At 44.2% G+C, this 16,837-nt stretch overlaps 1 long non-coding RNA gene across 2 annotated transcripts in view; it reads left to right on the top strand.

The window, feature by feature from the left end:
* Window positions 1-8,135: 8,135 nt before the first annotated feature.
* The window catches only part of LOC311526177, a 37,879-nt gene continuing 29,177 nt past the window's right edge, over window positions 8,136-16,837 (top strand). Inside the window, exons 1-4 of one of the 2 annotated variants that reach the window (XR_014712962.1) lie at window positions 8,136-8,228; window positions 9,079-9,182; window positions 10,343-10,534; window positions 13,341-13,391. This is a non-coding gene — a long non-coding RNA (uncharacterized lncRNA). The remainder of the gene's footprint in view (window positions 8,229-9,078; window positions 9,183-10,342; window positions 10,535-13,340; window positions 13,392-16,837) is intronic. The other variant, XR_014712961.1, reaches the window with a different exon arrangement.

Here is a 16,837-nt window from a genome sequence, read left to right as displayed (position 1 = left end):
AGAACTTCCAAAAAGGCTCACTCTATTTAAATGGCCTCCATGGCCATACCACCTCACAAACTTTAATGTATTTCTCATCACAACACCTCTGTGAGGTAAGTAGAGGAATTACTCCTATCTTACAGAGGGGAAACTGAGGTACATAGAGATCAAGTGACTTTTCCCAAGGTCTGTGTCTTCCGCCTCTGGATTTTGCACAAAACTCCTCTTGACTTTAATCTGTGCACAGAACAATTGCAAAAGATGGTTCCAAATACCAAACAAATTCCTCTTGTCAGGGCTCTGATAAAGCAAATTATTTCAACCTGTTTCATAGTCCAGCACTGCCAAACATGGTCTCGCTCTTCTTACAGCAAAGTGGGAGAGGGCTATTAAGCCAATAGCTTAATAATGAGCGATTAGAGAACATCTAATATGAATTGATGTTATAAGCAAACAGCTGAATACTGTGCTTGAGCAGCGTTAGTTCTTTAGGGAACTGAAATATGTTCTTTCAACCTCTCTTAGGGGCATGCATTATCTAGTATAGATTTCACTGAGGCAGTAAAAATAATATTGATTAGCTTCAATTTCAAAGGCGTAAGTCCCAAGTTTAGTCTGTTGAAGCTGATCCAACAGGAGTGTAAAGGGCCAAAAACTACGTGGTGAGGGGTTCAATGCACAATAAGTCCCTGATCCTCTAAAAATTTAGTTTTCTCAGGCAAAATTCCCACTGATGTTGGCTCAGGTCCTCAAAGGCAGTGGGGTTTCTAACTTCCATTGAAATCAGTGGACATTAGCAGCCTAAATATCTTTGGGGATCTGGACCTTTGTACTTAATTTGGCCTAGGCTTCACCTAAAACTTAGGTTGACCTACCCACGTCTCTCAGAGCTGTGAAAAATGTTGTGTCCTAAGCTCTGTATTTAGGTTGAACTAACCCCCCATGTAGATGCAGCTAGCTCAATGGAAAGATTCTTCCCACCAACGGAGCTGCCACCTCCTGGAGAGGTGGATTTACAACAATGAAAGGAAAAACCCGTCTGTCAATGTAGGAAGTGCTTCTTGTGCTGGACCAACTCAGAGCCCTTCCTGTCCTCAGTAAATGAACATCCAACGTGGCATATGGAGAAATTAAGTTTGTTTGTCTCTTTATAGAGGCGCATTCAAGACTCAGCCCAAAGGTTCATACTATCTTTAACTCAGGCTACACATCCCATCCCAGCCTCAGTCTGCATTCTTTTATCAGGCAAAATTCCCACTGACCTCAGGAGCACAGATCGCTGGTCTGTTTTAAAGCTTTGTGAAAGGAATGATTTAAACAAACAGGCAATGTGACCTCCAAAAAGAGGGCAGACAATTAGGCATTAAGCTGAGTAACATTTTAAAAGCCATTATGAATTTTAGTTGCAGATCAGTAGTACCAAACAGACAGCTTTAGGGCTGGAGTGTCACACTCATCTGCTAGGGGAGACCACATTTGAACTAGTTTTTGGTTGCATAAATAAATAGTTTTTTAGCTAAACCATCTAGTGATTTGGATGCTTGCCTGACTGCATCAAAGAAATATTTTAATAATGGCTGCTGATGAAGTCATTTGATATGCTGACTTAGCAGCAGCATCACTGGTGTGATCAGACTAGCATTCCTAAAATATGCTGTAAAAGAAAAGCCTATAGGTTAGATACTGTGGGGAGACGGTAGTGCCCACTTCTCATTTACATAAAGGTCTCTTTAATCATTATGGCAGTTAATTATATATGGTTTTAAAAAAAACAGAGTACTATTTAGAGTCCTATGTAAATTGCTTGCCTCTCAATTTCATTCAAAAGTCCCCTTTATTCCTGTGTTATGAGATGATAAATAGGATTACTGAATTATCGTCTTGAAAATATTCATTATTTTGTATACCTCTGTCATATTCTCTGTCATCTGGCTCCTCTCTCCATTAAACGTGTCCCTTTTTTCTAGTCTCTGTGCATCGAGAAACTGAACGATTTCCATCCCCATCTCTGAACTCCCTCTATTTCTGCTATTGCCTCTTTCGAGACTGGGTGATGCGTGGAAGCTTGGTGCTGCCTGGGCTCAATCTGTTGCTCAGATAAAGAGCATCTGTAGGGCTCAATCTGGCATGTTTCAGCAGCACATTTGCTTAAACAATTTAAAGCAGGAGGGTGGGAGAGTATCTAGCCAATCCTGGGAGTCCCAAGAATCATTAAATGGGGAGTGATAAACTGCCCAATTTGTGCAATAACTGTAGAAAAACTCTCCAGGAAGAGTGGGTGTCCAAAGGCCTACACAGCTGCACTTTAAACCATATCCACAGACAAGTGTTAGTGTACAGCAATATCCAAATGTGACAGATAAAGCAAGGGAAAAAATGCACATAAGTTCACAGCCTCTTTCACATTAATCTTTGACATTCAAAATATTTTTTATTTAAAAAAAATACACTAAACTGAGAGCGGCTGTATCTTAAAAGAAATAATGGAACCATTTATGTTAAGAACCACAAGAATTGCTTACTCACATCTCAAGTTAAATATGCCTGGATTCCCTTCATAGGACTGTATAATTATGATGATAAAATTAAAGAGAAATGTAGTTTTGTATTAAAGCCAATAATCTAAACATCTGTGGGTTAATGAGTTAAGGAGGGTTACAGCTGGCGCTTGTGTGTTTTGAGACTAGAAGTGCAGACGTATTGACTGATTAGTTGTCTTCACGTTGGTTTGGTATTGTATTTTTCTTCCACTTTGGCATTTTTTTATTTATTTATTTTTGATAGGTCATAAAGGACTGAATCTGAGTCGGACACTCATCTAAACTGAGCATGCCAGAGTGCACACCTGTCTTTGTATGGGTGTCTACACGTCTGGACTGAGTGTGTGCAGTGATACGTGTGCAGGCTAATCAAGCAGGCTTTGGGAGCAAAAGAGGGCACATACACACTTTTCAATAAAGGCTTCTCTTGGAGGAGGGCTGGAGTTTATTTGGGAGGTTGTGAAGGAGGCAGGGAACGCAGCCTCCAAATCCCAGGCACCTGGAATGAAAGATCCTGCACCACAGTGTGCTGACCATTCAGGAATGCTGCCTGGCTTGCCCTTCCCCCAGGGTGCCATGACGTCCATAGACACTGTACTACCATTGGCTCCTCTTCCTTTATGGGTGATACAACCATGGCACATTAACTTCCACATGGGTATCTGCCTGGATAGCCACTGGCTTCTGGTGGCAGCCTGCCTCAGAGAGTGGTTATTCCCCAGCCCGTCTTTCCAGGATGACTATGCTTGGTTGGTGTGAATAGGCTGCCAAAGGTTCTTGGGGGCAGCATGCAGTGGAGATGTTGCTGCTGCTCGCCCCCACAGTCCATGTGCTTGTACCCCTTTCTGTCCATAGAGATGGAGGGGAGCATTGGTCTTTCTCCTGTTGAAGCAAACTCCCATGAATCCTTTAGGTTTTATTCATCTGAATAAATTAAAAATAAGCAGGAGTACCTAGAGAATATCTGGCTTAATTCAGGGGATCAGATGAGGATTGATGAGATCATGCCTATCAAATCCGATTGCATGTTGGGACAAAGTAAAAAACAGCTTAGAAATCAACAAGAGCCCTCCCCTCTTCATGCTTTGTTCTTCTTCCAGAATACAGAACAGTCCCGCTAAGTGCTGTGACAGCGTAGGTGCATGGTTAGGCCGCTGTAGCTGCGGAAGAACATAGCGTCTAGGTCTGCTCTGGAATGGAGATTTCACCGTCGTGCATTTTGGATTCAATACATGGAAGAAAAGCAGGGAGGAGGAAAAAGGAAGCAAAAATAGCTTGTGCCCTCAGAACATCCCAGCTGTGAGAGCAGGGATGAGTGAGCATCAAGGGCTAGGCATGTGAATCCCTGATTCAGTCTGGCACCTCTGATATGGGTGCTAAGTAGGCATGAGGTAGATTTGTTGTTTGCTGTGTTACAGACCAGGAAAAGGATTTTATGGGCTAAGGGGTGGATGCACAGGTGGACGTGAACCGGGGCCAATGACTGGCTTCTTCTATCCAGTAAAGTGGCAGGTCATATAGTGTCAGCTCTGATTTTTTTTAAGGACTTATAATTTTGTCGCTGAATGAGGTTTCTAGCTTCTAGAACTGATCCATTTAGTCTGTCTTGACAAAATACGCCTGGCTTGCCATTGTAGCCATGTAGCAAAAGGGAAACAAATGACTATCTTTCTTCCCTCTCTCTTCCCCACCTCCCTCCCCACACCACACCACACCACACACACACACAGGTGTAAATAACCGCACAGAAATCCATGGAATTACATTGGCATAAAACAGATTAAATGAGGGGAGAACTAGGTCCATAATGTCTAGTTTTCCTTGGAACAGTGTTCCCAATTCAATGGGCTAAATCCTCAACTGGTGTAAATCAGTGTAGCTTCATTTACTCCAGTGGAGCACTTCCGATGGCCCACTAACCCTTTTGCAGAACTGGTTACAAATGTTGTCAAGGTTGGGGTTTTTTTTTCTTTTTTTTAATATTACTGTCCTAGGTAAAGCCCACCTCCAATGTGTTTGACTTCTCAGGTCTCTTTAAAGATGAAAAATGATGTTTGCATCATGCTGTTATTTAGAATCTGGTAATCTTAGAGGTCCTGCATGGATTTTCAGTTGTGCTTTGATGAATTTGCTTCTGTGGGACAACGTTGCCTCATCTTCATTAGGGTCTTTTTTTTTTTAAATGATAGTATGTACTATAGGTGTCACCCGTGGAGAGTGAAATCCTTGAGCCACAGAACAGGTACGAACATGGAGTGAAAACTTCACAAGACTGTCGCATTCCAGGGACTACCTTTTTAGATATGGAAGTGAAGTACAAGCTCCAAGTGCATTCACTCCTTGACCTGAATGATAAGAGGTGGATTTTGTGGCATACTCACTTGCTCGATACAAAGGATACCAAATCATCTCAGTTAGGTCTAGGACCAGCCATCGGATGCTGAACCTAGCCAAGGCTGGATTTGAAATGGTGTCCTTGAGATTAAAGACACTACAACTCTTGACCAGTTTCTGGATCCATACATTGATGGATCTTTTTGTAATTTGCCTTCAGTAGCTAACATGATGTGTGACTTCAAAGACCTTTATGCTTCATTTGATAAACTTTAATGAAATCTACCCTAGGTCTGGCAGGCCAGAATGGAAACCACCTACAACATTTGTTGGTCCAATCAAATCCATGTATTCTGACCCTAAGCGCCACACAGTCTCATGGAAGTCCATGGCTATGTCCTTACTCATGCGGTCCTGTTACCTTAGCCTCTGAGTGGCTTCTGTGTCAGGTCCTGCCATGTTGACCAATGCCCCTGTTTTCATGTTCGTCCCCTCTATTTGTAAATATCAGGTGACTGACTCATCAATGACTCCAAACCCTCTCTGGCTATTTTTGAGCAACTCAGAATAAGCCACTCAGATGTGCAGCATCTTGAGCAGTTTTTAACCTATGCAAATAGCATGAGATGTTTAGCAAGTCTGCGCCATTGGCTACAGGCCGTTGCTGCCAAATTGAGACATGATGAGTGACAGCACTTTTACTAATTTAAAAATACGAGTTTTCCCAAAGCTAAACCCTTGTCCCTACAAGATTTGTCTAAAATAGAGAAAATGGGCAGCAGCTAGATTGGATTTGCCCTCATCCTGACCTTTCAACTTTCTTCCTTTTGTGTTGAGTGGGAGTCATGAGTGCACCTCAGCCAAGGCAAAGTGTAATGTATCTGCGCTGAAAGGTCAAGCGTAGTTCAAGCACACAGCTGACCTAACCATGACCCATTTGACTAGTATAGACAAGTACTGCTTACTTCTCAGAGCTTGGTATTTCAATATCCTACAGAATATCAGGCCTACTTGTCAAAAGTTCTGAATACAGACTGTTGTGGCTATATTTCTTCGGTTTTTTTATCACATGATTCTTTCCAGCTGCTGCTTTATTTCTTATGATGATTTTCTGCTCTAACATTTACGTTGGATCTCTGTTGGCCTTCCTCTTATCCGCCTCGCTTTATCCACTACCTGAAAAAATATGAGCCATTCAGTGCTAGCTCATAATCCCGGTTCCATTCTTCCCCACGTCCATCCCTCCTGGCTTCATGGACCACAATCCTTCCCCCTCCATCCATCTCATATCGTCCTACGATTCCTTTCTGTCGCACCTTCAAAATAAATAACATTCCCTCCTTTGTTGACTGCAGCTGGAGTACACTCATGCAAGGGGAAGATGGTGGAACTACTCTGGGCTGGAGGATCATGCTTTACATTGCCTCATGCAAATTAGCCCTCTTGATTTTTATTTTTTTTTATTTTTTTTTTCAGTGCCCTCAGGTTTGGAGAACTACCTGGCTTCACCTCTGTTACCACCTCTGGTCAATACAGCAGCAGATGCCAAAGAAAACAGGAAGGTGCTACTCAGGGTGATGTAGTGGCCACTTTACATTAGTGGAGGTGGTCCCAACACAGCTGTAAGTGCCTCCCCCTTTTCCCAAGGGTAGTCCCAATATATAGAGCCTCCCTGAGAGGCATAACATCCACCTCTGCAGGAGCCATGTCTTCTTCTCTCATCCCCTTCCCCCCCCCCCCGCATATGTGGCCCACTGGGGATGTAAGAGGGCACCATTGGGGTGTTCTTACACCCAGACATTTCTCTGGTAGTACAGGGGCCCAGAAGGGACATAGTAGCTGAGTCACAAATTGGGCCTCAGGTCTGCTCTATCCTGGATCAGGGGCTCAACTATGCCTGGGCAGGCCCAAGAAAGGGGAAGCAAAAGCTGCCCTCAGCCTCTGCAGTGGAGTCCCCCAGCAAAAGACGGCAAGCCTGACTCCCTTCCCCTCCCCACACATATCCCCCTAGTAATGTTGCAACAGTGAAAACTTCCAAGAGTAGAGCAAACCTCAGTGCTTTAATTTCAGCTGCTTCCTATTTCTTCAGTTTTCTAGTGGGTGGAGACATTGCGCACCTAGAAGGCTAAGAACTATGCCATGAACAAAAACAGCGCAAGAAATACAGTGTTTAGAACTGAGGCAATGGAAAAGATGTGTGTCCTCATTTGGAACTTCTAGAGGCCTTTGAACATTGTCCTCCGCTATCAAACTTTTAAAGTCTCACCACAGCATACAGGTAGCAGTTTGTACTGATGGGGCAGCATAATAAACATCAGCTAAGCTTACAAAAACTAAATACCTACAACTTCCAGCTGTGGAACAAATCAATTAACACAGCTGACCCAGAATAGAGACCAGCAAGCAGAACGGAGGACTGAACATGATATGAATAGCAAAGAGGGATAGGAGATCAGAAACTCATCTGATCTGCAAACTTCCCTTGAATTTACTGTGCAAAGTGTGGCTGGAAATCCATATGATCCAGACACGAGGAGACAAGAAGTCCCATTTGTTTAGACCTCTACTGTGATCAAAAACCTAAGAAAATGGGATAGGAGGGTAGATGGGGAAAGCTGCCAGTCTGTGTCACTTACTGGACCCCTAAATAGTTTAAGAGCTTGGGGCACTGCTGGAAAGCCACAGAACATAAGTACCCGCACATGTGTTGGTGTTATCCAAAGGCAGAAAGAACGCTGAGGGGAGCTATTTTTTTTCAAATAAGGCCCATTTGAAAACATCTATCAACCTGATGACAATATTTGTACATTCAGAGTGAGAGAGGAGAAAAACTCCACATATTGACTCCGCCCTGCTGCTGGAGAGGTGTGTAATTGTCAGACCTCACTCCAGGGATTTCTCCCTGGGGGCAAGCAAAGGGAGGGCACCATCCCCAGAGGAGCCTTAGGGATGTGCTGTATCAGGAACCCTGGGCATGCCCTCTTCCCAACCAGTGCCACCTACTTTGGGGGCTGAGATGACTAGCTCTGGGCCCCAGGTAGAGCAGGGCTTGCAAGTGCTTTGCAATACTGTGAGTAGCCCTGTGGACTTTCTGCCCTGAGGAGGCAGTGTCTCCGGTAAGCTATTAGTTGTCAGTACTTAGACACCGGATAGTTCAGCTCTTCAGTGGCTGATTTGCAATGGCCAGTGCCCTCCCCCTCTCTCCCTCGCAATAGAATGATGAACAGGAAATTCCTTGAGTTAAACTCAGAAGCTTCCAGGGGTCTTTTTCCTGTATCAGGAATGAACTGCTTCCTGAGCTGAAACATCCATTGCCCCTCGTATTCCTTCTGTAGAGCAAGTACTGAGGGAGGATTGCAGGGCTGTAGTGAGGTAAGTGTTATTGCAGTACCTGAATCTCCCGTGCTTCAGAATGGTTGCAGAAGTAGACTGTGTGCGGGGAACGTGAATAGTTCTCTTTTCTCTTGCACCAAGTCCTTACCATAATGTAAGCAGGTTCTGCATACAAAGCAGGTTCTGATGTATAAGCGGGTTCTGCATACAAACAGTAACAATTTGGTGCAACAGAAGGGGCCCTAGGTTTTGCCTGGGGCAGGGGGCGGGAAAGCCTTCTGTGCAGTAAGTGATGTGCAGCCTCAGCATCACCCACACAGCACAGGGATTTGACACCCTGGTGACTGCGGGGCTGTGGGGGAGGGTGTCACATGCTGGTAGGGGTGGATCAGGGAGTTTTGCTTCGGGGAGATTACACCATGAAAGAGAGATTATCAAGAGCCCAAAGAATTTAAAAATGAAGGCAGGTACTCTAGCTCCTGTTGTCGGGGGGGGGGGGGGGAAGAATTCCAAAGGGAGCCCAGGCTAGCCGGGGCACTAAACTACTGGACACAAGTTCTGAAGTATTAATATCGGGCTTGCATCTGTGCTTTCAAACCATTCGTTTTCTCACTGAGGCATAGGCTCAGCTGTAGGAGAGAGAAGACACAGTCCTACGTAAACAAACACATGGACTTAAAATGGCTTTGCAAGGAGAGAGTTTCCTGTTATGGATGAAAAGAGGCAGAGGTTTGAATGGCACAGCAAGGAAAACTGAAAATAATTCCTTGTTTGGTTCCGGGCTAGCCTTCATCCCCAGCTGTCCAAACATACATCTTTCTCCACTTTGACTCACATAAAAATAAAACCAGCTATTTCCCAGTTGGTTCTTTTCTTTTCTTATTCTCAGATTCAAATGTTCACGTTTGAAACCCTAAATTCCTGAGGAGGTTATGTGAATCGTCGAGCCACACAAGTGATTTGCAACATGTACCACCGGAATAAACTTCTTGGGTATGTACAGTATTAGGAATTAGTAAATAATAGCAGAAGGAGATACCTTCTGGGGGGGAGGGATAGGTCAGTGGTTTGAGCATTGGCCTGCTAAACCCAAAGCTGTGAGTTCAATCCTTGAGAGGGCCATTTAGGGATCTGAGCCAAAAATTGGGGATGGGTCCTGCTTTGAGCAGGGGGTTGGACTAGATGACCTCCTGAGGTCCCTTCCAACCCTGATATTCTAGGATACCAGCTAAGGGGTAGAGACAAGGGAGGAGGGGCAGGGGAAAGAAGAGGGGAGGCTTGGTTACTACCAGATGAAGAGAGAAGAAGCCAGTCAGTCCTTCCTTGAGATATGATAGAATATGGATTAAGTTGAAGAGTTTTTAAACACAAAGGTACAAATACACGCTCAATCACATCTCAGGTCCCATTTGGCTGCCCCAGCGAATGGCCTACTCCCTCCTCTCCACTGGCTCAGCTGCACCTGCTGGCGTGTTGGGGGAGGGTAGAGGCAGGCTCCATTCCCCCACCCACCAGCATGGGAATGGGAGCAGCCCAGAGTGGCTTCGCTCGCACGCCCACCCACCACACAGGTAGCAGCTGCCTGGGCGTAAGGGGACTTTCTGTGCCTCTTTAGTCCTTTGCACAAGTTCACCGGTCGCAGTCTGGCCTGGAACTTTGAAAGCTGCATTGAGACTGGCACTCCTATACTTGAAAGCCCGCGGGAGGCAGTCTCTCTGGTGGCAGAGCTGTAATGACCAGTGCGCAGCTTGTCTCACAGGCACTGAGGACAGTGTGTATGTGGACAATAGCAAAAACACTTTAAAAGCGCTCAGATGGTGCATTGTCACCTGTGGCGCCTCCTCCATATGGTTTTAAAATGGAGCCAATGTGGTGCTCAGAGAAGAACAACAAACTGGACTAACTTTACGCCGGGAAGAGCATGAACAATCGCAGGCCGTGCTGTTCCCCCATCCCAGCTCTGCCAGAGCACCTGAGTCTAACACCACTGCTTTTCCAAAGCAGCCATCTGTTGCTGCATTGTGTGATACCATGTGGTAGGTTTGGATATGTAGGTCTTTAAAAAATAAAAAGACACATTAAAATACACTGTCCATTGTGAGCTAAGTCGGATTCGAACCAGGGTTTCATTCTGATTACTCTTTCTGCACTAGAGGGGTTCCAACACTTGCTGGAATAAAGCTGATTGCATTTGGAGACCATTCCTTGGGCTGAGAGCTGTGGCCAATTCCTTGCTTGACACGGCTACTGGACGGTGCACCCTCATGCACTTTGGACAAGACTTTCATCCAGCAGCTACTGGGTTCATATTGAGTTCTGGAGCACAGTAGCTTAATTGGAGCAAGGTGAGCTTGCCTTTTTCTATTGGCTAGAGGTGCCTGGAGGTAAGCAGAAACCATAGTTGGTGCCTTTGGAATCTCCTGGTTGGACCCTGGTTTTGCCCATTGAGAAGACTGAGCTGCTTCTGAGCCAGAAAGACCCGGTAGGGCCTGAAAGAGGTTGCTCTCTTCCTCTCCTCCCACTCTCCTGCAGCTGGGCTCAAACTCCATGTGGTGCTTTGCCTCTTGCCCGAAGAGGTAGGCTGAGCCAGCAGGCCTGGTGGGGATTAGTGTTCCACACACCAAATAGGACGTTTCTGGTTGCACAGGTCACTAGCCCCAAAAGGAGTGTTTAATGAGAGGTTAGCAGCAGGCCTACAAGACTCTGGCTTCATATTGCTTTTTGACTGGGCCAAATATTGACAAGTGAGTGACAGTAGTAGTATTCATATGTGAATCTGTGGCTTCCTAAACTCCCAAATGAATGAGATGCCTGCACATAGCCCTAATAGTAATATCACTGTTTAAGAGTCATTCACATCTCCTCTTCATGCTGGAGTCAGAGACAGAAGGCAGACTGGGTTCAGGACTATGAAAACCCTATTTTCCTTTGCTGAAGATGTGAATTATTTTATTTAGAGGAATAGTTTAGAAACAAGCTGGTGGGGGGGAACAGATTTTTATCCACTCATGTCTTCACTGTCCTTTTTCTTAAAAATAAGCCGATTCTTTCTATATAAACATTGACATTTCTTTCAATAAACTTCCAGTGGCGGTCTGAAACAGTTGTCTCTCCAGAAAGTTACTGATTATTTTAGTAATTCCAGCATTTGACAGGTATTTATGAGTTAGAAGGCTGTTTAAAGTGAATCCAGGGATACTGGAACAATTTGTATAGTGGGGGTGTTGAGAGCCATGGAACCAAACTATAAACCCTGAATATGATGGAAATCACTTAAGCCAGGGGATAAAGCAGCACCCCTAGTTTCAGGACCTATGAGTGAATCCATTCTTACAGTGAACAAAATAATACTCCAAAGACTGAAAATGGCCTTGGAATTACTGGTTTCAGAGTAGCAGCCGTGTTAGTCTGTATTCGCAAAAAGAAAAGGAGGACTTGTGGCACCTTAGAGCCTAACAAATTTATTTGAGCGTAAGCTTTCATGAGCTACAGCTCACTTCATCGGATGCATTCAGTGGAAAATACAGTGGGGATTCACTTCATCGGATGCATTCAGATAATTCAGATTATCCCCACTGTATTTTCCACTGAATGCATCTGATGAAGTGAGCTGTAGCTCATGAAAACTTACGCTCAAATAAATTTATTAGTCTCTAAGGTGCCACAAGTACTCCTTTTCTTTTTTCTTAGAATTACTGTTTCTGATTGCTACATTTAAAGTTTTAGTTACTCTTCTATTGTTATGCTTAATGGGTTGGCAATTTTTATTTGTGTGGAGTTGAACCAGGGCAACATGTAGCTATTAGAGCTGGGTTGGTTTTTTGTTTGTTCGTTTGTAGGGTTTGTTTTTTTTAAATCTCATCCCATGGGAAATTTTGAGAGTTGGAAACTCCATTTTGCCGCATATCAGGACAAAAAGTAGAAATCTTGGAATTTTTCATGAAACTAAATATTTTGAAATACCTGGTGAAGTCAGAGGGGATGGTAAGGGTGTTCTACTCTGGATCCAGTCTTCCCATTGAGAATTTGACTTCAGTTGGCTCAGGGACTGACCCAATGGCGCCGCCTTTGGGCTTCCACAGCCAGGCCTTTTTTTTTCTTTCATTCTTTCTAAAGGTGTCTGTCTTCCTCCTTTTTTCCTGGGGCCTGACACTGAAAGCCACGCAATGCCATTTGAGTGCTGAACAGTTGTTCAAAATTATTTTGTAAATTGCAACTCCATGGCATGCAGCAGAAGAGTGGATCAGATGGGACATTCCAATGGGAGATTAAAAAATATTTTAAAAAATTTAACCAATATTTTTCCTCATCTTCCACTACCTCTGCTGCCCCCCAGCTGAAGCCTGTGATTGCTCCTATTTTATCCTGCCTTTTAACAGACAAATACAAAAAAAGTAATTCGCCCAAAGAAGGTATTGAGGAAAAGAATTTAATAGGATTCCAAAATGGATTAGACACACTTTTATCCTTTAATATTTTTGTATCTGGGATACCAACCCTCATGCTTCAGGACATAAGGCAACATTTCAACTGTCTGGGGGTAGGAAGAAACTCCGCACCCCCACCCTGGGAAACATGCTGTTATATAGTTGTCTATGTGTATTAAGGAAGGGGACTGTGACAGAGAGTGCTGGAGGCTAACAAGCCAGCCAGCTTTCTGATCACTTATGCACCAGTTAGTTCCCCTGGAGAAGGCTGATTGGTTCATCAGTTAATATTCCCCAATTAGCCATCAGCTGAGGGGGGAGAGGATTGGGTTAGCTGAGTTCAGTATGTTCTGAGATCCCAAGGGAGGGAGTTCTCTGTTCCTCTCTGGCCCTGTGGGGCAAGCAACCCCTGTAAATACTTTGCTGCACAAGATTGCATAGGGGTTGGTGCCAGGAATATAAATAAAGAACATGGAGGTGCCACTCACTGCAGAGTCAGAGGCTTCTGGGCATCAGAGGGCAGGGATGGAGCCTGCCCATTACAGGGATTTACAGCTTCTTCTAAAGCATCTGGAGCCAGTAAGTACAGAAGATAGGCTAGCAGAGCTGTGATCCGGTATGGGGCTGCTACTGTCTTTGGCTAGTGCAGCCTCTTCATAAAGAAAGGGATTTATAAAAGAAATTGAGCCAAGAGGTGACCTGCCTTTTTGTTCTGTTTGTACAGAGCCTAACACAAGAGGATTGTCGTCCAGGAACAGAGCTGCTAGGCACTATGGTAATACGAATCAATGCATAACAGATCTTTGGGTAAAAGTACTGTGTGCTAATCCCCCTAGCAGACAAGGAGGATGAAGCCACTGAGGACAGCTCAGTCACATGGGCTTACATTATGGCATGCACTGGGGAAAGCATGTGAGTGTAAAAAGAACTACCTCAATCAGTTATTTTTGTGGTGCAAACGTCAGTCACTTGTAAATTCCCCCAAACTTTTAAACAGATGGCAATTATAAGCAGATGGTGGTGGGGAGTGGAGAGAGTTTTGTCAGATGATTTTCTAACTGAATTAGTCCATAAATATAAATGAAATCCAGGCTGCATTCTGTTCACCTCTCTTCATCCTCCTACAGAGTAAGGTCTATTGGTTAACTTATATGAATTAGGGGCCAACAGATCTGGGGTTTATTCCTGATTCTGCCACTTCCTTGCTCTCTGATCTGAAACAAAATCCTTAACTCTTCTGTCCTTCAGCTTTCCTTTTTGCAAAATAGGGGTTGTTGTAAAGTTTAACTAGTCGTTGTAAAATGCTTTGAGATTGAAGGTCCTAGAAAAGTGCATTGTGTCTCTGTAATAAAGAATCTGAATTAGAACATCTGGAAATGGCTATAGAGTAGACTGCAGTTGCTTGATCCTTCTGTTGTCCAAAAACTTTGCTCAGCATGTGTAAGGGTATATTTTTTTATTATAACTATTTGTATTACCGTAGCACCCTTATCATGGGCCAGAATCCCATTGTGCTAGATGCTGTACAAACACAGAACAAAAAAAAAGACCCCCCCAAAAGGAGCTTACGATTGATGTATAAAACAAGGGACAGACGCATATAGACAAACTGAGTACAAGGAAACAATGAGATATTAGCAGGCAATGGGCTCAGCACACCAGTGGCCTAACTGTGTTGTCAAGGCTTTTGTGGGCCTCATGGCAAAGGAGGATAATGAGAGCTCTGCGGATGTTTGAGGAGTACGACCTCCCAGGCATGCTGGGAGAAAGCATAAAGCTAGTTTCCCTGCACTGTCCCCAATAACGGTGGTACCATTACTGCATTCCGTCTGCATTCCAAACAGGTTTCAGAGGAACAGCCATGTTAGTCTGTATTCGCAAAAAGAAAAGGAGGACTTGTGGCACCTTAGAGACTAACCAATTTATTTGAGCATAAGCTTTCGTGAGCTACAGCTCACTTCATCGGATGCATACTGTGGAAAGTGTAGAAGATCTTTTTATATACACACAAAGCATGAAAAAATACCTCCTCCTACCCCACTCTCCTGCTGGTAATAGCTTATCTAAAGTGACCACTCTCCTTACAATGTGTATGATAATCAAGGTGGGCCATTTCCAACACAAATCCAGGGTTTAACAGGAATGTTGGGTGTGGGGGTGGTAGGAAAAAACAAGGGGAAATAGGTTACCTTGCATAATGACTTAGCCACTCCCAGTCTCTATTCAAGCCTAAGTTAATTGTATCCAATTTGCAAATGAATTCCAATTCAACAGTTTCTCGCTGGAGTCTGGATTTGAAGTTTTTTTGTTGTAAGATAGCGACCTTCATGTCTGTGATTGCGTGACCAGAGAGATTGAAGTGTTCTCCGACTGGTTTATGAATGTTATAATTCTTGACATCTGATTTGTGTCCATTTATTCTTTTACATAGAGACTGTCCAGTTTGACCAATGTACATGGCAGAGGGGCATTGCTGGCACATATCACATTGGTAGATGTGCAGGTGAATGAGCCTCTGATAGTGTGGCTGATGTTATTAGGCCCTGTGATGGTGTCCCCTGAAGAGATATGTGGGCACAGGTGGCAACGGGCTTTGTTGCAAGGATAGGTTCCTGGGTTAGTGGTTCTGTTGTGTGGCATGTGGTTGCTGGTGAGTATTTGCTTCAGGTTAGGGGGCTGTCTGTAGGCAAGGACTGGCCTGTCTCCCAAGATTTGTGAGAGTGTTGGGTCATCCTTCAGGATAGGTTGTAGATCCCTAATAATGCGTTGGAGGGGTTTTAGTTGGGGGCTGAAGGTGACGGCTAGTGGCGTTCTGTTATTTTCTTTGTTAGGCCTGTCCTGTAGTAGGTGACTTCTGGGAACTCTTCTGGCTCTATCAATCTGTTTCTTCACTTCCGCAGGTGGGTATTGTAGTTGTAAGAATGCTTGATAGAGATCTTGTAGGTGTTTGTCTCTGTCTGAGGGGTTGGAGCAAATGCGGTTGTATCGCAGAGCTTGGCTGTAGACGATGGATCGTGTGGTGTGATGTAAATACGTTCTGGCTAGTGTTTGTTTGAAAGCACCAGAGATTGTGACGCTTCTAATCCAGGTCCCAAGATTTGGAGGAGAGAACTTGGGGCTTCTTGCACAGAGGCATATGGAATCTTGGGGCTTGTAGTTCCTGAACAAGAATTGCGGGGGAGTTAGAAGTCTACCAAGGTGTTAGGCTCCCTAAATGCTGCAGGATAACAAGACACCACACTCCCTCTCTCCCCTCCCTCTGTGCCAGGCCATGGTGTAGACCCAGTATGGCACTCTGATAAGATGTAGCAATCACCATTCCTGTGTGTGATCCCCAACCACACCTAGATATGTTGTGCTTTCTGCCTCCAGCCATGAACTCCACAAATCTGGCCCTTGGCTCCAGTCATTGCTTGGTGGTGGTAACACATGCATCCATGAATGCAAAACTGCCAAATGAAACCAGGAAGCCTTCTGTTCTTTAAAGGCTTCAGCTTTATGTATTGGCCTATTTCAGGTATTTTTAGTACTCAGAGGGCTTAGTTCTTCTCTCTTTCCAGGGAAAATCAGAAGACACTTGTTTGAAGTCACTGGCTTATAAGAAGGTATAAATGAGATGAGAACTGGGCCAAATATATTCAAGGAAACATGACAACAAAACTGGCTTTATTACCATCTCTCCCATTTGTAAAATGATGGAACTGATCATACTTTGCTTCATAGAGTGCTTTGAGATCTATGGATGAAAAACAGCACAAGTGCTGAGTATGAATAAATACTGTCCCTCCTGCGATAGTTAAACACCTTCTTAAGGAGCTGTCTTTGAGATAAGGCTTTCTTGCCCACTCTTCTCCAGTAGCTGATATGGAATACTAAACATTAGCTGAATCAGTATTGCCTTTCTAAGGCTTGTTACATACCCAATCCAAAAAAATCCCATACCAGTTACATACCCAATCCAAAGAAATTTTCAAAAGCTGAGCACAACCAGACCCTGTTGTTGAATAAAGCCAATCTGTCCCATTATTAAGCACTCCCACCCAAAAGTGGTACTTCTATTGGAAGTCTTATCAGAGGGAAAGAAGCTGCTCTGACTCCCAGGAAAGGATGGAGACATATTGAAGGAGAAGCTTGTATTTCTGTGTCCTGTACTCCATGTGTTTTGGAGACGGAGGACTCTGTCTCCAGGCAGATGGTTGACCCAGCATCTTTGATAGCGTT

Source organism: Lepidochelys olivacea (assembly GCF_965140295.1).
Source record: "Lepidochelys olivacea isolate rLepOli2 genome assembly, chromosome: 9".
In the NCBI taxonomy this organism is placed as follows: Eukaryota; Metazoa; Chordata; order Testudines; family Cheloniidae; genus Lepidochelys; species Lepidochelys olivacea.
Note: the sequence above shows the minus strand (reverse complement) of the source record. Positions and strands in the feature narration are given on the sequence as shown.